The sequence below is a fragment of the Ixodes scapularis genome, unplaced genomic scaffold (genome assembly GCF_016920785.2).
Source record: "Ixodes scapularis isolate PalLabHiFi unplaced genomic scaffold, ASM1692078v2 PGA_scaffold3__209_contigs__length_174095766, whole genome shotgun sequence".
NCBI lineage: Eukaryota > Metazoa > Arthropoda > Arachnida > Ixodida > Ixodidae > Ixodes > Ixodes scapularis.
This window is the reverse complement of record NW_024609868.1, coordinates 111,409,481-111,425,016: the sequence shown is the minus strand read 5'-3', so window position 1 is coordinate 111,425,016 and position 15,536 is coordinate 111,409,481.

The following is a 15,536-nucleotide window of genomic DNA, read 5'->3' as shown; positions in this document are numbered from 1 at the left end:
AGGTTTTTCTAGAGGTCTAGGACGACGTCTGTGACGACGGCAAGGACAAGGGTCGTCATTGAGCATACGATTGAGCGGCGCGTGTCGCTCAGTCGCATTTTTATGGCCACTTACTCTGATTTGTCCCTCAAAGGGACAAGTAAGGTTTTCGCCTTAAAAACACTAAGAAAATATTTTTTTTCTTTTTTGATGTCCGCTTTCCAGTTCCCCCAGTTTTTTTCTCTGCCTTTTACCGCGTATTCCTCCCGGTTTTCACGATAAGCTCCCTGGCCTCGAATACGCCGTCCGTATAGGGTGTTTTCACTGACGTAATCTCGTCCACCATTTTGTTGTTGTGAGCTGTCTGGCGTGTGCCAAACTCTAGTATTCCAAAGATTTACATGAACCCTCAAATGCGTAGAACCCAGCAGCTTATGTTTTACCACGCTGTCATCATCTCAACCGGTTAGGATGTAATCCTTCAAAGTAATACAATTGTATGAAAAAAAAAACTAACAACAAAATGGCGGATTGACGTCCTGTGCAAACAACCTATAGGGAGGCGCCGTGCGGCAGCTCGGCGCCTTCGCGACGAGAACGTCGTCCTAGAGGTCGTCCTTCAAGTCATCCGAGAGGTCGTACTAGATGGCACCCTTGAGGTCGTCCCAGAGGTCTTGCATGAGATCGACCTAGCGGTCGCACTAGAGGTCCTTCTAGAGGTCTCCCTAGACGTCGGTATTGACGTCGTCTTTGAGAACGTCGTCCTCGACGTCGTCCTAGCAGAGCAGATAAACCCGCGGCGCGCATACGAGGAGCGACAGTACGGACGCATTCACATTTGCGCCAATGCGCAAGAAGAGAAACCCGCGTTGTGCATACACGTTCTTTGCTGCCCCTTGGCTTCACTGATAATGTTTCCCGTATAAGAAACGAAACGTTGTTTATATTGTTATTTGTGTTATGGTCAAGTTGGTGTAGTTTGTTTAATCATGATTTGCATCGTCGCAATCACAGTGAGCTGCGTTATGAGCCTCATGACGAATGCTATGGCAATGCATAGACAGCCTACATTAGTGGTTTCTGACCCAATTTTCGGATCCGGCTTATTTTCTGTTTTGTGTTCGATCGTTTCCTTTTCAGTTTACAACGTGATCGACCTTGAGCTTAGGTGTGCCGGTTCCTATTCCGGTGAATATTCAATCGACAAACTTTCTTTCAAGGTTGAAAAGCGTAATTGAGATAATAAGTAAAAGATGCTGGGAAATGTAATTAAGATAAACTACCAAATACCTTCAATGGAATGTTACCAAATTACTACCAAAAGAAATTTAAATACAGTATCTTCAGTAGAATATTTGAAATGGGCAAAAATCTGTAAATATTAAAAATCATGTGTTAATATGTTCTAACGATTTTATAAGAGCGACCTAACCGTCAAATAAAAATTTGTCCTTGGTGTGTGTACAGCGTAGATTAGGCACAGAACACAAATTAAAATTAGCAAATAAGACGTCAAGAGCAGCAAAAAATGTCTTGCTCTCCCTGAATCTGGCTGAAGGATTCCAGCGATGACGCAATGGAGCTCTTAATAACAATATTAATAGGGCTCTCGTATCTTTTTTTTTTAATTTTATAAAAAAGGAGAACGCCAGGAAAAAAAGATGCTCTTTCAGCTTGACGGGGTTATGGCGCCCGATGCATCTTCGAAAGGGAGCATCACTATGAAAACCGCTTAACGAGAAGCTACTGGGGCAACAACCACTAGTCACATGATTTCACTGCTAATATAAATGTAAATAGCCGCTTCAATGAAGAAAATAATTTCGAAACTTATACATGAAGCATATCACACCGGAGGTCACAAGTTGAATATTTTATAGCCTGTAATACAACATTATTTAACATTCAATTTCTTTCCAAAGAAACGTTCACATTATGGTTTCCAATTCATTAAGTAAACAACGCAAAGCGTATTTAAATGATGAAAGATTCTAATTAATCAGATGTGTTTAAACACTCCATGTTTCGCCATGCCAGGCGGCGTTGGTATAATGTCTGTAATCAATGGACCGTGAAGGAAAAAAAAAGATATTTATTTCTTAGGGCCACAGTACACATCAACAGCCAAAACATGATTAGAAAGTCAGAAGAAATTGTGTTATGTTTTGTGTTTTTTTTTTTTTTGTTGTTGTAGAAGGATGCTAGAAAGAAGCATCTCTGATAATTCGGAGATCCCTCTTTTTGGGTAAGTTCTCGCAGCAGCTTTGTCATTCGGTTCATAACAAATGATACTACAAGCAACGATTACAAAGCAAAAAAGTAATATAAAAATAATCTTACATCCGCTGGAAATCGGTTACAACTTTTGCAAGGAAGATCAATTGATTTTCTCTGTAAAATTTGCTATCTTTTCCAATGGGTGTAAAATTGCTTTTATATTACGACAGAGCGATGGCAGCAGATAATTACGCCGTAGTGTCCGCAGCTGTTGCTCGATGTTTTACCAAATTAAAAGTGATTTACGTTTATTTCTGCCCAATAAATTATCTGAACTTACCTATACTTTACGATCGCTGACATAAAAAAATAAAATTGGTATTTTTTATCTGGTTGCGTTACTCCGCCTAGATTAACATACAAAAATATGTATTACTTAGAGGATGCTAAAACGCATCGCACAAAGATTATAATTTATGTTAAAAGAAAACAAAATTACTGTTTCCTAAATTCAAATAACTTAGAAAGGTGTGCTCTTTGTAAAGTGCCTTATTAAGCGCCCCCCCCCCCTCTTGCATTCATTAGTATACTAAAACACAGAACATAGTTATAACACACCTACTCTCGCAACTTGAGAATCCTAAAAAAATGCAAACTTCATATGTTATAAAAATAAAATTTGCTTAAAGTCTCGTTGCAGGGTGGAATTACGAGGAAATCAGATTAATTTCAGTCAACGCGTATCATTAAACAAGCACTGCAGGACCTTAAATTTAAGACGTTTTTATTTCGCTCTTTTCTTATCAAAATACTGTTGCTTTATTGCATTTCTTGTTGTTTCTTGGTATTTAAATATTAATTCTACGAAAACGCTTTCTATTTGTATCTGGCTTAACGGAGTAAATCTGCCTCTTGAATAATGGCCACCAAGACTTCCATAGTCCGTTGAATAATCGCTCTCCCGCTCAAGCGACTTTTTTTTGCGCTAACTCTCAAGAGGGAAAGATGGGCTTCGTTTTCACATCTGTGTTAAAGAAGTCATTAACCGCACCTGCTAAACATCCGTCGAGTGTATAAATGTAGTCCATTTGTTCTCCTTTAATCATAACAACAACAACAACAAAAATCTCGCCCTAAAAGACTGTTGTTTTTTTGTTTAATTATTTCGTTTTATCACCGGTGACAGAAAAGGAAACGCCAGGAGCCACATATCTAAGCTCTTGAGCCGGCCTGTCAAGCTTAGGCAACCGGTTGTCTCTATGGCTTCCTTATACACGTGTCGTCATGTTTGTAGCATAGTGAAAGATCTGTGTTGCGTACTTTGACACGCCTCCCATTGAAAATGGTAAAGGTATAAATACTAAAGCACACTCTTCGCTAATGTAGTTGCGACATGAGTCTGAAACTCGTTTAGTTGATGACAAAAAGAACTTCCTAGCGCATAACAAGACTAACACGTTATAAAATTAATGCTGATGTGATGTGTTGGTCTGGGAACGATTCGCTTCGCTGAATATCGTTAGACAGAGTCGAACGCGATTCATCGTCAATGGAAATAAATTTACAAAGGTTCCCCCTTCGCGATGTATTTTTAGTAAATTGGGTCCTTACACAAAAGCTGAAAAATTAAGGCAACCGTTTTGTTAATTTTTTTTCTTTTTATACTTAGTTTAACAAACCAAGCAAATACAAAGGAACCTATTTATTTTCCTCCCTTGCGTTCGAATGTTGGAGCTCCCGATGAAGTGACTGATTAAATTACGTTGGAACGAGAAACTGTCAACACTCAATGATGTTTGTTGAAAAAAAATATATAATTTAGTTTTAGCAGTATGACAATACCCTCCAGACTTTGTAACGTGTTTAGAGAAAAAAATATTGACTTGATAGAACTGCGTGATTTTCACTTTATGTAACAACTGCAATGTTTGATATCCAATGAAAGGGAATTTGTGTCTCTGCTTCGTTTCAGTTTCTATCGAATTACTCGAGGCACTTTATTACGCGGTGCTTTCAAATTTCCCACTGTTATAACTGCGTGCATTTTCTATTCAAATTTTTCAATCTTCTTCCTTAAACAGCTCAGAAGACGCTTTAGAAATGTTCCCGGTTTCTTGTTGTGTCCCGCGTGTTAACTGCGGCGAAACCCCATACGCTACACCACTCAATTTAGCGGAAGGTGTTCACGTGACACTGTGACTTTACGTGAAACCACGACGTCATGTTTTGTCATGTCACATAACGTCAAAATTTCTCAGCTATATTTAGCGGAAACAACATTATATTAAATCGAGTGGAAAATTTTGACGTCTTTTGATGACATCACATGACGTTGCGACTCAGAATGTCATGACAATAAATCCATGCTGAATTTTGCAGGTAAAGGTTCCCGCTATATATATAGTGGGACACTAATCACGCACACAAAACAAGCACACACACGGTGCACTGCGAAACATCGCCAATAACGTATATCCGCGTAAAAGACTACGATTCGAAAGTCGCAGATGTTTTAGAGTCCTCTAGTCAAGATTTGAATAATAATTTCAAAAATAAAACATTTATTGTCATCATTCATATTCATTCAGTGCGGCAATGGTCACGTTGGATATGATTGATATACGTACAGATCGCCCACAATCAAACTTGTCCGCACACAGACGCTCGGCGAGACCAAATGAGAAACATAGATAGATGCGTACTGTTGAGCCCCTTTAATCGGGAGAAGACTTGCACCACCTACTAACTTCACGGGGGAAAAGCCGAAACTAAGTGCCAGCGGTCCGGTCTTGCTTCACCATTATTTTTGATTAGTAAACATATGGGTGGAATGCTTCGCTCAAATCATTTCGCCCTAATGACCAGCTTCGCTTTCTTTGTGAGACGAAGGGTAATTTTTACGATCTAAGCGAAGCAAGCGAGAACGAACTCTTGGCACGTCCTTTCGGAAAGCCGACGACCAGGGCCCGCATTGCATCGGGGTCACAAAAGGGTCCTCTAAACTTCTCTAGTGAGGGGCGAGCGTTCTGTTGGACTTCCACAATTTGCGTGGCAGCATACTTTTTCGTGGGAGTACCAAGTCGCCAACCTTGATTTGGTGACGTGACTGCTTCGTAGCATGCCGCGACCCAAGTTCCGTCAGGTCTTCGGCCGATGGACTTTTTCAGTGAAGTCTTGACTGACCGCACGAGACGCTCATAGAACCCGCCCCACAATTGAACACGCTCCGCAATAAACTTCCAGTGAATTCCGTTATTTCTGAAGTGATCCTTGAGCTCTTCGCTGCAAAGCATTTCTTTCAATTCAGTCAGTTTGAGTGATAGCTCTCGTTTCTCCTGGATCGTCTTCTCTAGCTCTTCGCGATCGTCCAATTTTTCAGCTTATAGTCTGCTGAGCCCCTCAATAATTTCTTTATCTTTTTGCTGGCCCGCGTGCTGTGCTACGCATAAATTGCACTCGAGTTCCTTGACGGTCTTCGCCAGTGTGTTGTTCCTTGCTTCCAGCCCATCTTTCTCTCGCTTGGCATCCTTTGTGCGCTGAAGCCAGTTGGTCAGCCCCTCCAACAGTTCGGCCTTTTCGGCTTCTGCAACACGGAGCTGCACTTTCGTGAATGTGCATGCATCTTTTTGTTTGGTCATTGCAGCCTTAGAACTCTCGAGGTCTGCAGTGAAGGTACTCAGCAAGAGTTCTAGCTGCTTGCGCTCATCTTGAGCCTTTTGCAGTTCATCCTCTACTTCCTTGAGTGTCTTGTCGACTGAGTCTTTCTCGGCCTTCATTGTTTCCAAGCTGCTTCTAAAGTCCATCAACTCTGTCAGCAACGTCGAAGATATCTGTGCACTTGCTCCCAAGCTCTGTTGAAAAGAAGTAATATCTGAATTCGTTTTTTGAACAGCTGTGCTCAACTGCTCCCGCCACGTCGAGAGATCCTGTTTTTTGTCCTGCAGCTGCTGTATCAGCACAGCAATCTGAGCCTCAGCGGCTGCTTCCCTTCCTGCAAGTTCTCGCGTGGTTTCTTCCATTTGAGCGCACTTTGAATCGAATCATGAACAGGATGAGGGAAACGACGGCAGGCGAAACGCCAACCCTGGAGTTAGCAGACAACCACCACAAGCGCTCTCAAGACGAGGGATACTCTTTGTCATCCTTACCTCACAATTTCGCGCCACGGGGACCTGCCGGAAACGAAGGGACAACGGTCGGGTACCCAGATAGAGGGCTGATCGCACCGGGGATTTTCGAAGAGCTCGAGGTGACCGGGAGAATGGCGACAAATGTACAGCAGACAATGCCCTCAATGGCTTCGGTTGAACGTATAGAAGAGTTGCCAATGGCACCCCCAGAACCTTCTGGAATGTCCCATTCTTATGCCCTCCGCATTCGGGGACCAGTGTTAACAGAGTTCTTTTATACTTTATACCGTGGTTGCTTTAGGGCGCAACATAGTGTTGAATTCTCAGTGTGAAAGTTGGTTTCCTGCAGAACTTGATTAAATATTTAGGCGGTTAGTTGAAAGAAGAAGAAGAAGAGCGATAAGAGGCCGGTTGGGCGGGCGGTGGAAGCCGACCTTCGGAAGTCAGAACAGATGCCGTCATCGACCCTGGGACTTGGCGAAGGGGTCCCGATCGACGTCGATCTTCATTCTTCCCCACAACGAGCAGAGACAGAAGGAAGAGGGCTGACTGTGAGTGATGCAGACGAACACTGACTGAGTCACCTACGTTGATCTCTGGATATCTACGGACTATGACATTTACTCTTGCTTCGTGCAGATAGTTTTTCTTCTTTATTTATTCCAGTTCATTTCCTTATTTTTCTTACGTTTTCTTCCCGATTTTTAATTTTATTCTAATTCTCAAAGTAAAACTTGTTCATATTCACAAGGTCTCCTAATTTGAAATGACCCTTTATAACATATACACACTCAGGTGTTGTGACGGCTAGCAACGTCATAAAAGCATGTTCAACGCTCTCCAGCAGCTGAGACTTCTCTTCCAGCTGCAACTGCAAAACAGACACCTTTTTTTTTTAGATCGCTGTTCTGCTCGAGCAACCCCATCTTGAACTTCCGTCTTCTTCTTGGAAGTCAAGAGAGCTTTCGTCGTGAGCTTCTGTGAGTGCCAACTTTTCTTGTGCTGTTGCTGACTTGGCTTCTGAGCTCCAAACTGTAGCTGTTTGCAGCAGCACCGTCGTCTTTGATTCATCAGTGACAGCGGCTTGAAGTGTCGCAGAACTGGTGGAGATTTTACTTTTCCGCGGTTTCTCCGGTTTCTCACTTCATCTCGAGAGAAATTCAGGATCGCACATAACGGTGGCGTGTCGACCTTGGCACTCAGAACATGCGATCTGGCTTCTGCGCTTCTTGGCGAAATGGTTTTATTTCGTACATTTAAACCATCGTCCAGCCTTCTGAAGGATCTGTCGGTTTTCAGTGAGAGACATGGTTTCACTGCACACCTCGGTGTCATCGTTCGGCAACTTGCAGAACGTACACGCCTGGTTGCCTGTTTGTTGTAGGAGTGCTGCTGCTGTCCCTCTGTTTGTCCACGACCTCGCAGAATCTTTTTGGTGCAGCAGACGTAAACTGTTTTTCCTATGAACTGCCTTTTAGGCAATGATCCCATTTGTTTGGGCAGGAAGTCCTCTCTCTGCGCAGCCGATTGGGTGCTCAGTCGTCGGTGCTCCTCGTCGCGTACAACAGTTCTAAGGTAGGCAAGAACAATGTCTTCCGGAAGCAGCCGAAGTATTGATGGGTGTAGAAGGGTACAGAAGGTTTCTTCGCACACCCAAAGAGACCTAGCCCACGGATGTTTCCTGGTAAGTCGTCCTGTAGTCGCCTGAGCAATCGGACATCAAGCGATGATCGGATCCGCTGTCTCTCCAATAGCCTGCTCATGTAATCGTCGATCAACCGTTTTTCGTCGCCGAACCTGGTTTGGAGGATGTCCCGGGTTTCGGCACCAAAGGATAACGGATCTTTTTTGGTCTGAGGTCGATGCTTTGATCAAATAAAAACAAATTACTTTAATAGTCCGACATCGGGTACAGAATTGTCAACGTGCTTCGGGAGCCATTTACATCTTCTTTCTCTTCTCCTCGTATGCACAGCTCGTGCTCAAGCGGCCGTGGTCGTGGCGGCTCCGATGCTTTGGTCGCGTGCTTGATACCTTTTTCCGGTGCCCTCGCGCGCTGTGACTAGTTCCAACACGCTTTTTCCCGAGAAGACTGTGTTGAACGTAATCACGTAAAACTTATTTGAAAGAATAATCGCAGCACTTGAGACGCCGTGATTCCAGGACAGTTAGCGAATCTTCCAGAGGCACTTAAAGACGGACCTACGAAATTATTATCCGCAAGCTACAAAACTCTTCCACGACACCCTTCCTATTTCCTCGTCTTGCACTGTTATCCTGGTGGCGGGAGACTCGTTTGTTGCTGCATCTTGGTGCTGGGTAAGCCGGGAGCTTATTCTTTCTTACCCAGCCTCAAGATGCAACCACAAACGGAGTCCCCCCACCTTCAAGATAGCATTGGAAGAGGGGTAAATGAGAAAAGCAGAGAGGAGGATTTTCCTACCGTGCGAAAAAACTGGTCGAGCTTTAAGTCACTTCCTCTTCGGCCCACCAAGCCTAATTCGAGCTTTCGACGTGGTTTGGGGAGAGCACGGGCATGATCAGAACTCGTTTTGGAGAAGGTCTTCCCGATTATTCATTAAAGGGGAAGTTTCACTATTATCAGAAAAATTTTAAATGGTGGTTCATTACACATCGCGAAGTAGCCTTCAACGAGTCTTGGAATTATTCCCAATAACAATAAATATATTTTTGCGGAATCTTTTTTTTTTTTTTTTTAATAATTAGAAACGAAAACAACAACTTTGCCTGTGGTGGCCAACATTGATTCGGTGCCGTTAAAAGCATGGGCAACTACGTCATAAAAAGAGGGACGTTATGCAGCCGGAGGAAGGACGGAAGTGTCGCCCACACCACTCCGCGGCCCCTGCTTCTTCTGACGACGCCACTTGGACTAAGTCTTGGTAGCTACTCCAGGACCCATTTTTCCCAACTCAATTTTCAAATTGCAAGGCCGCTAAACAATCGCAACTGGAGGCTGACATTAAATTCGGCTCATAAAGCGTTAGACCACCATTGCAGCTCGAAGTAAATAATATTAAGCTGACGAGGGTAGAAAGTTGAGCGAATGGGTGATTCATAATGATTAAAAAGCGCAACAGGACAACGAACACAGAAGGAGACACAGACACAGCGCTGTGTCTGCGTCTCCTTCTGTGTCCGTTGTCCTGTTGCGCTTTTTAATCATTAGATGGTATTGAGAGCTGAGACGTAGCTGCCACCTTTATTCACGTCGGAAGGTAGATACTCAAAAAATATCTTCAGCGTACACAATGTGAAGGTTACTCGCAGGCTTTTATTCGAGCTGTACTTTAAAAAAAGCAGCAGATGGAATCGACGAGAGTGTTACTTTGTCGAGAGGGCGTCCATCCCTACCACTCACTACTCGGAAAATGAGAAGGCGACGAAGAAAGAAGAAGACTGTCTTTCTGAGCCCATTACTGAGGTCAGGGCGCCGGTTAATCATACAGAATAGGCTCGCTTAAAAAAAGAAAAAAGACAGTCACGTGCAAGAAGCGCACAAATATTTTCTTAGGTCATGTCTTTGAGGGAGCACGGCGTCTCGGTCGAGGTGGGATTGTTGTCGCTGTATCTGTGCCTGGAAACACGTGGACCAGCGGCCGTGCCACAGCGTGCAGTTTAAAGGGCTTGTTTCATTTCTCTTGCTGCTTAAAGTAAGGATGCTCAGGGAGCATGTAGAAAAATAATCATTGGTCGGCACGGCGAAGTAACCGAGCGACATTGTAAATCATCTTGATCGACAACCAGTGCAACGCTTACGCTGATTTCGTATGCGTGAACGCGGATTGGATTGTCGGTTTTGTCATATGCCCTCTTTTTTTAGCAGGAGCGCTCTATGAATTTGGACTTACAGCAGTTCCAAGCACAACATAAAGAGTCCATAGCTGAAGTGGGCTTGCGGAAGTGCGGCGTAAACGAAACGTTATATTTAAGGAGATGACTGACTCCGTTGGGACTATGCTTCACAACGATGTGCGCAGTGCACGGTCGCTAGCAGATGCCTCTGCCCAGAATCATAAAAACACTGATCTCTATGGCCATTGCTGGATCGTGTTTGCCCGCTCCGCGAATGCGGCCACTGGCGGCCATCTTGTTAGTAGAGTTCAGAGCCGTATATGTAGAGAGTTTGGCCATTCGTTGGGAAGTATAGGAGACAAATGAGGAGGCGCCATTGGCCGAAAGCGGGCTGGGCGTGTTCCAGGGCGTCTTCAGAAATTCGAATGTGACCAACCAGAAGCCGGAAATAATACTCTGGCGGTGGTCGCGAGAAACAAACCTGATAACTGCATTGGAGTAACTCTCGATGGCTGAAAATATGGTACACGTGATGTTTCAATCACGCTCATCCGAAATGATGGTGGAAGAGTGCGACTAGCGGAACGATCGATATAATCCGTACGCCAAGCGCCGAAAGCCGGGAATCTGCCGTCCGAGCGGTCACACTCTGTCCGCGCAAAACAGAGTTGAGCGGCGCATTCGCTTCTTACATCTTTCTGCGTGATCATGATCAAAACAACACGTGAACCCTATTTTCAACCACGAAGAGTTACTACACCTCACTCTTACGCGCTTATTAGAGCCATATACGAACATAGACCTTTGATCAGAACTGTTTCTCGCTACCACCGCTAAGGAATTCTTTTCGGCTTCTGGTTGGTCAAGAGAGCATGCCAAGCCCTCTTTCCGAGTCTGGCGCACGCCCTGTCTTTACCCGCGCCTCCCATTGACCAAACTCTCCACATATACGGCTCTGGTAGGGTTATATTACCTCTAGCCAAGGTACAGCTGCTGCAGCCACTATCATCCATCCGTGGCAGACAGCGTTTAAGCTGTTGTAGTGGCAGGCTGCCATCGAAATAGCATGAGTGATATTTCGTGCTTGATTGAAATTGTTTGACGAAACATATTTTTGAAACTCGGCGTGAACGGTAGCCTAATTTTCGAGGACCCAATGAAAGTTTCACGAAATCGCAGCACTGGGCAAAAGCAGCGCAGCACGCATCGAAAGAAGCATCGAAAGCAGACGCCGGTACGGAGTCTGCTTTCGATGCGAGCTGCGCTGCTTTTCCCCCGGTGCTGCGCTTTCGTAGAACTTTCACCGGGTCCTCAAAGATGAGGCTACCGTTCACGTCGGGTTTCAAGAATCTGCTTCGTCGCAACCTAATCAAGCACAAAATAACACCCACGGTACAGTGTACTAGATCCACGGCTATTTTATGGCAGCCTGCCGCCATTGCGCTGTGCGTCATATTACTATGATGGCTAGAGATGATATAACTCTACCAAAAAGATGGCCGACCGTGGCTGCATTCCCGTCCATAGGCGGAGCTGGTCAAACGCGATCCAGCAAATAGACATAGAGATCAGTGCATATGAATTACAATAAGCGCTCTGCTAGCGAAGCCTGTATAGATCTAGCCTAGGAAAGTACAAAATACAGAAGAAAAAAAAAACATTGAATGTAATGGAGTTACGCCATTCTTACCTGAGCCAACGCCGCGCTGTTGACTTTGCGGTTGTTGACTGCGCAGCACCTCGCTCGCTAGAGTTAGCAAATTTTGGGGTCTTGGCGCGTACCCAACTTGCTTCGCCACTTTAATAAACGTGTAGAAATATTTGGCGTGTAACCTTTCTAGACGACAGTAAAAAAAACGGTATTGTTTCTCCATAGCAAAACTAAAATGGAGCTGTCCTTTAAAACGAGAACGTCGTAAAATACGCTAGAACGCGCTTGCAAAGAAACTTGAATGACTGTGGGCGGCAGAAAACATTTGATCAAAAAATGTGGCTCCGCTTTCAGCTTGGAGATCCCTGCGTCTCCTTTTCAATTGCATCCGTCAATGGAACAACGAATGCCTCGCAGCGCGCCCCCTTCCCCCTTTTCCCTTTTTGTCATACCAGTGACCCGAAGCAAAAAAAAAGGGCATTCAGCCGTGATATTTCAACGAAGAAAAGCAATGTCGTCTGCAGCAAATCGCCTGGCTCACTGCTGAAAATTGGTGTGAGTTCCTCGGGTGCCTCCTGCTGCTTTGTTTGTTTCTCAATCTTCTCGACGCATGACAGATATATTTTTCGGAAGAAATGTTTTTCTTCCTTTTCGTTGTTTCCCCGCTGCCACATGGCGACTGCGTCCTTGGCACCCTAATACCATTCATTTATATGTCGCAGGGTGAATTCGTCGAAAACAAATCACTGCAATAATGGGTGTGTCTCGTAGAAAAAGGAACTTGTTGCCTGATCTTACCAAAGCGTTTTGCTCCTCGAAATTTAAGTTATTTCTATATAATAGCAGAGGCGACATAGCAGACAGTTTTAGTGTATAGCGCTGCTGGTTCTGCCGTATGCAATGCGCAAGAAACAGTAGCAGCCTCAGAAAAGGGCAGTTCGCCCTTTTCTGCGGTGTACAAATGGTACGAGTGCGAGTACGTAGAGAAACCGGACCAGGGTGACTTCATCAATCATGCTCTAAAAACGGCATCTGCGTAAATGCTATGGTGGGAACAAGTGTATAACCTAGTGGTGTCCAATTAAGGCGAAAACTCGGCGATTTGTTTAAGAGTCGTCTGGGCGGTGACGACTAACACCCCGATAAGTAAGGTCTAGCGGAGACCAGACCGAAGCGCTCACCGGCATTGCGGGCGGTGAACCTTTCATCTGCCCACTCCTGCAGCTGCATGGAAATCGTCTCCGCTGCGATAGATCCCGGAAATAATTGACAAGCTGAAATTTACGTGAGTATTCTAGAAAAATTTTTATTGACAAATCAACGTGAACACTGCGTGAATCATGCTCCCATTTAATATAGATGCCATCTTGAAATAGGGGCTCTCGTTGGCCCGAGATTCCTTGAGAACTTCGCGCAAGAGGTCCACAAAGCCAGGAAGTCCGCAACGCAAAATCCCCCTCGTTGTGTTCGTACGCAATACGCGTGCATTTCTGTTGTCTACTGCGCATGCGCACCTCTGATCCCCAAGTTTTTTGCGCATGCCATGATTTTGCTTGCGGTGCACTAAAATTGTAGAGTACTAATTTTTCGAATAGCGTACTCGAAGCAATAGAGTAGTCACCAGGCACTATTAGCGACGTGCGCGGCCAAACGCATCCCTGTTTTCGCAACTCGCGGTTGGTCAAACACTCACAGCAGTGTTTGAACTAACGCGTTACTAGTAACGACGTTACTGGTAGGGCGTTACTTTTTTGACTAACGTACTAACGTACTCGTTACTGTTCCAATTGACTAACCAGTAAAGTAATGCCGTTATTATTTTACGGTATCTCGTATCAAATTACGTTACCCGTTACTGGTTACTTTTGATTAAAAATAGCCGCATGATTGTTTTGAAAACAAAATAATTTTTATTCTGTACAACAAAGCTATGTATAAACGGCGTCATTTCAAACTCCTTCGGGGGAGTTCCCACGACCAGACTCCAGGCCCAAAAGGCACGAGATTATCGCCGCGCGGAACCACTAGGCGTCCTCGTTGCAGTCTTTGTAGAGAAGCTGCTAAAATCACCGTCGCCATACCATGCAGGAGCAGCCGTCTCTCTGGAAAGAGACATCCGTCCAGATGGCTACAGTCTGCCGCCGCTCAAAGGATTTTGTCTCAGCGTATATAGCTGGTCACACCCTTCTCTCAAAAAAAATATATATTCTCGTTCCGTCAACAACAGAAAGGATAACCTATCTCCCCTTTCCTCCCCTTCTCCCCCCTTTCCCTCCTGGGTATAATTGGCTGCTCGCTGTGGAAAGTTTACTCTCTGTTTCTATAGTTGAATGATGGAGTTGTGTTGTCCTTGTTTTAATTGTTTTATTCTTTCTTCAGCCATAAACTCAAAGTTTGGAAGCGTTGACGTTCCCACGTTTTGAACCAAAACAAGTGGCAAGGTTATCCCAGCATCGAACGGCGACTGTCACCAGAAAGACGTCACCATCTTTTAGAATCCCTGCCGCCGTGGTACAGAGGTGCGGTCTCTCGCTCGAGAACGACTCCCGTTCAGAAGGCCGCGTCTCACCAAATCCTCTGGGCATCCTTTGTCCCATAGCGCCTCAAAGATTAGACGAAGGACTCCGTCACCACCACGAACGGCACCTCCCTTGTATCGCAGTTCGTCAGACATAAATAGCGTAGTCTTCCACATGAAGGCATGCCCCCAACTCCCTGACATCCACAGACCGAATTATTTATTGCTGGACACTGCGCCCGCCTTTTCCTTGTCGCAGTTCCTGGTTGTGTGTGAAGGCTACTGTACCGATTTTCTAGAGAGACACATTCGTAGCAGTGATAGTGATGGGTTTCGTTTGTTTCGCCCTTACTTTGCTGCCTCTGCCGGCGAAAAAAAAAAAATGTGTTTGGCCGTGAAAGAGAAACTTAGGGTAAAGAGCTTATAAACGGGCGCCGCCTTTTTTAGTCATATACAGATGTGAAGATACTATGAGTACGCATGTGATAATAACCAAAATATGGCCGGCGCTATACTTCGTTTATAGTCACCCACCATCATCTTTGGTTGTAATTACGTCTGCCTCTAACCAACACGGCCGTTTTGGAACGCTTGTTATAAAAGCCCTTTTTACTGCCATCTCGCACTCACTTTTCGTGCAAGATGGCAACGGCCACCGAAGCTCCGTTACCATGGCCCGGGCTAAATGCTATGTTTGAACTGAGGTAAACGAAGTCAGACAATTTTCTGTCTCATGTCTAGTCTCTATGACTAAACTCAAGCTGCTGAGCACACCAGGCAAGTCGAGCTCTAATATGAAAAAGCAAATTAAGATAAGTTGTTCTTCAATGGCATTTACTTTTATTACGTAAAAATGTCCGGGCTGAGTTTTGTTAGCCAGAAGAATGCACCATTCTTTATAGATCGTTTTGTTAGTCGCACTGTTTTCAGCTATATCTCACAGTGCTCATCAATGTAAGCTAGCGAAAACACTTCGAAAACGGCTTAATTGAGGTTATTTGTATATTTCAGAAGAAGGGTAAATAAATCATGGCAGCTATATATATAAACATGCCTATTTAGTATTTGTCTAAATTTGAGATTTTTAGACAGTTTCTTCTGTCCTGATTCGCGATACAATTTATTTAGCTAACATTTCGTTGTGCCACACCACTGATAACTAGAAATTAACAAGTGTGTTTCGCATCAGTCCTAATTTTTCTCTTATTTCTCACCAATTCCTTCA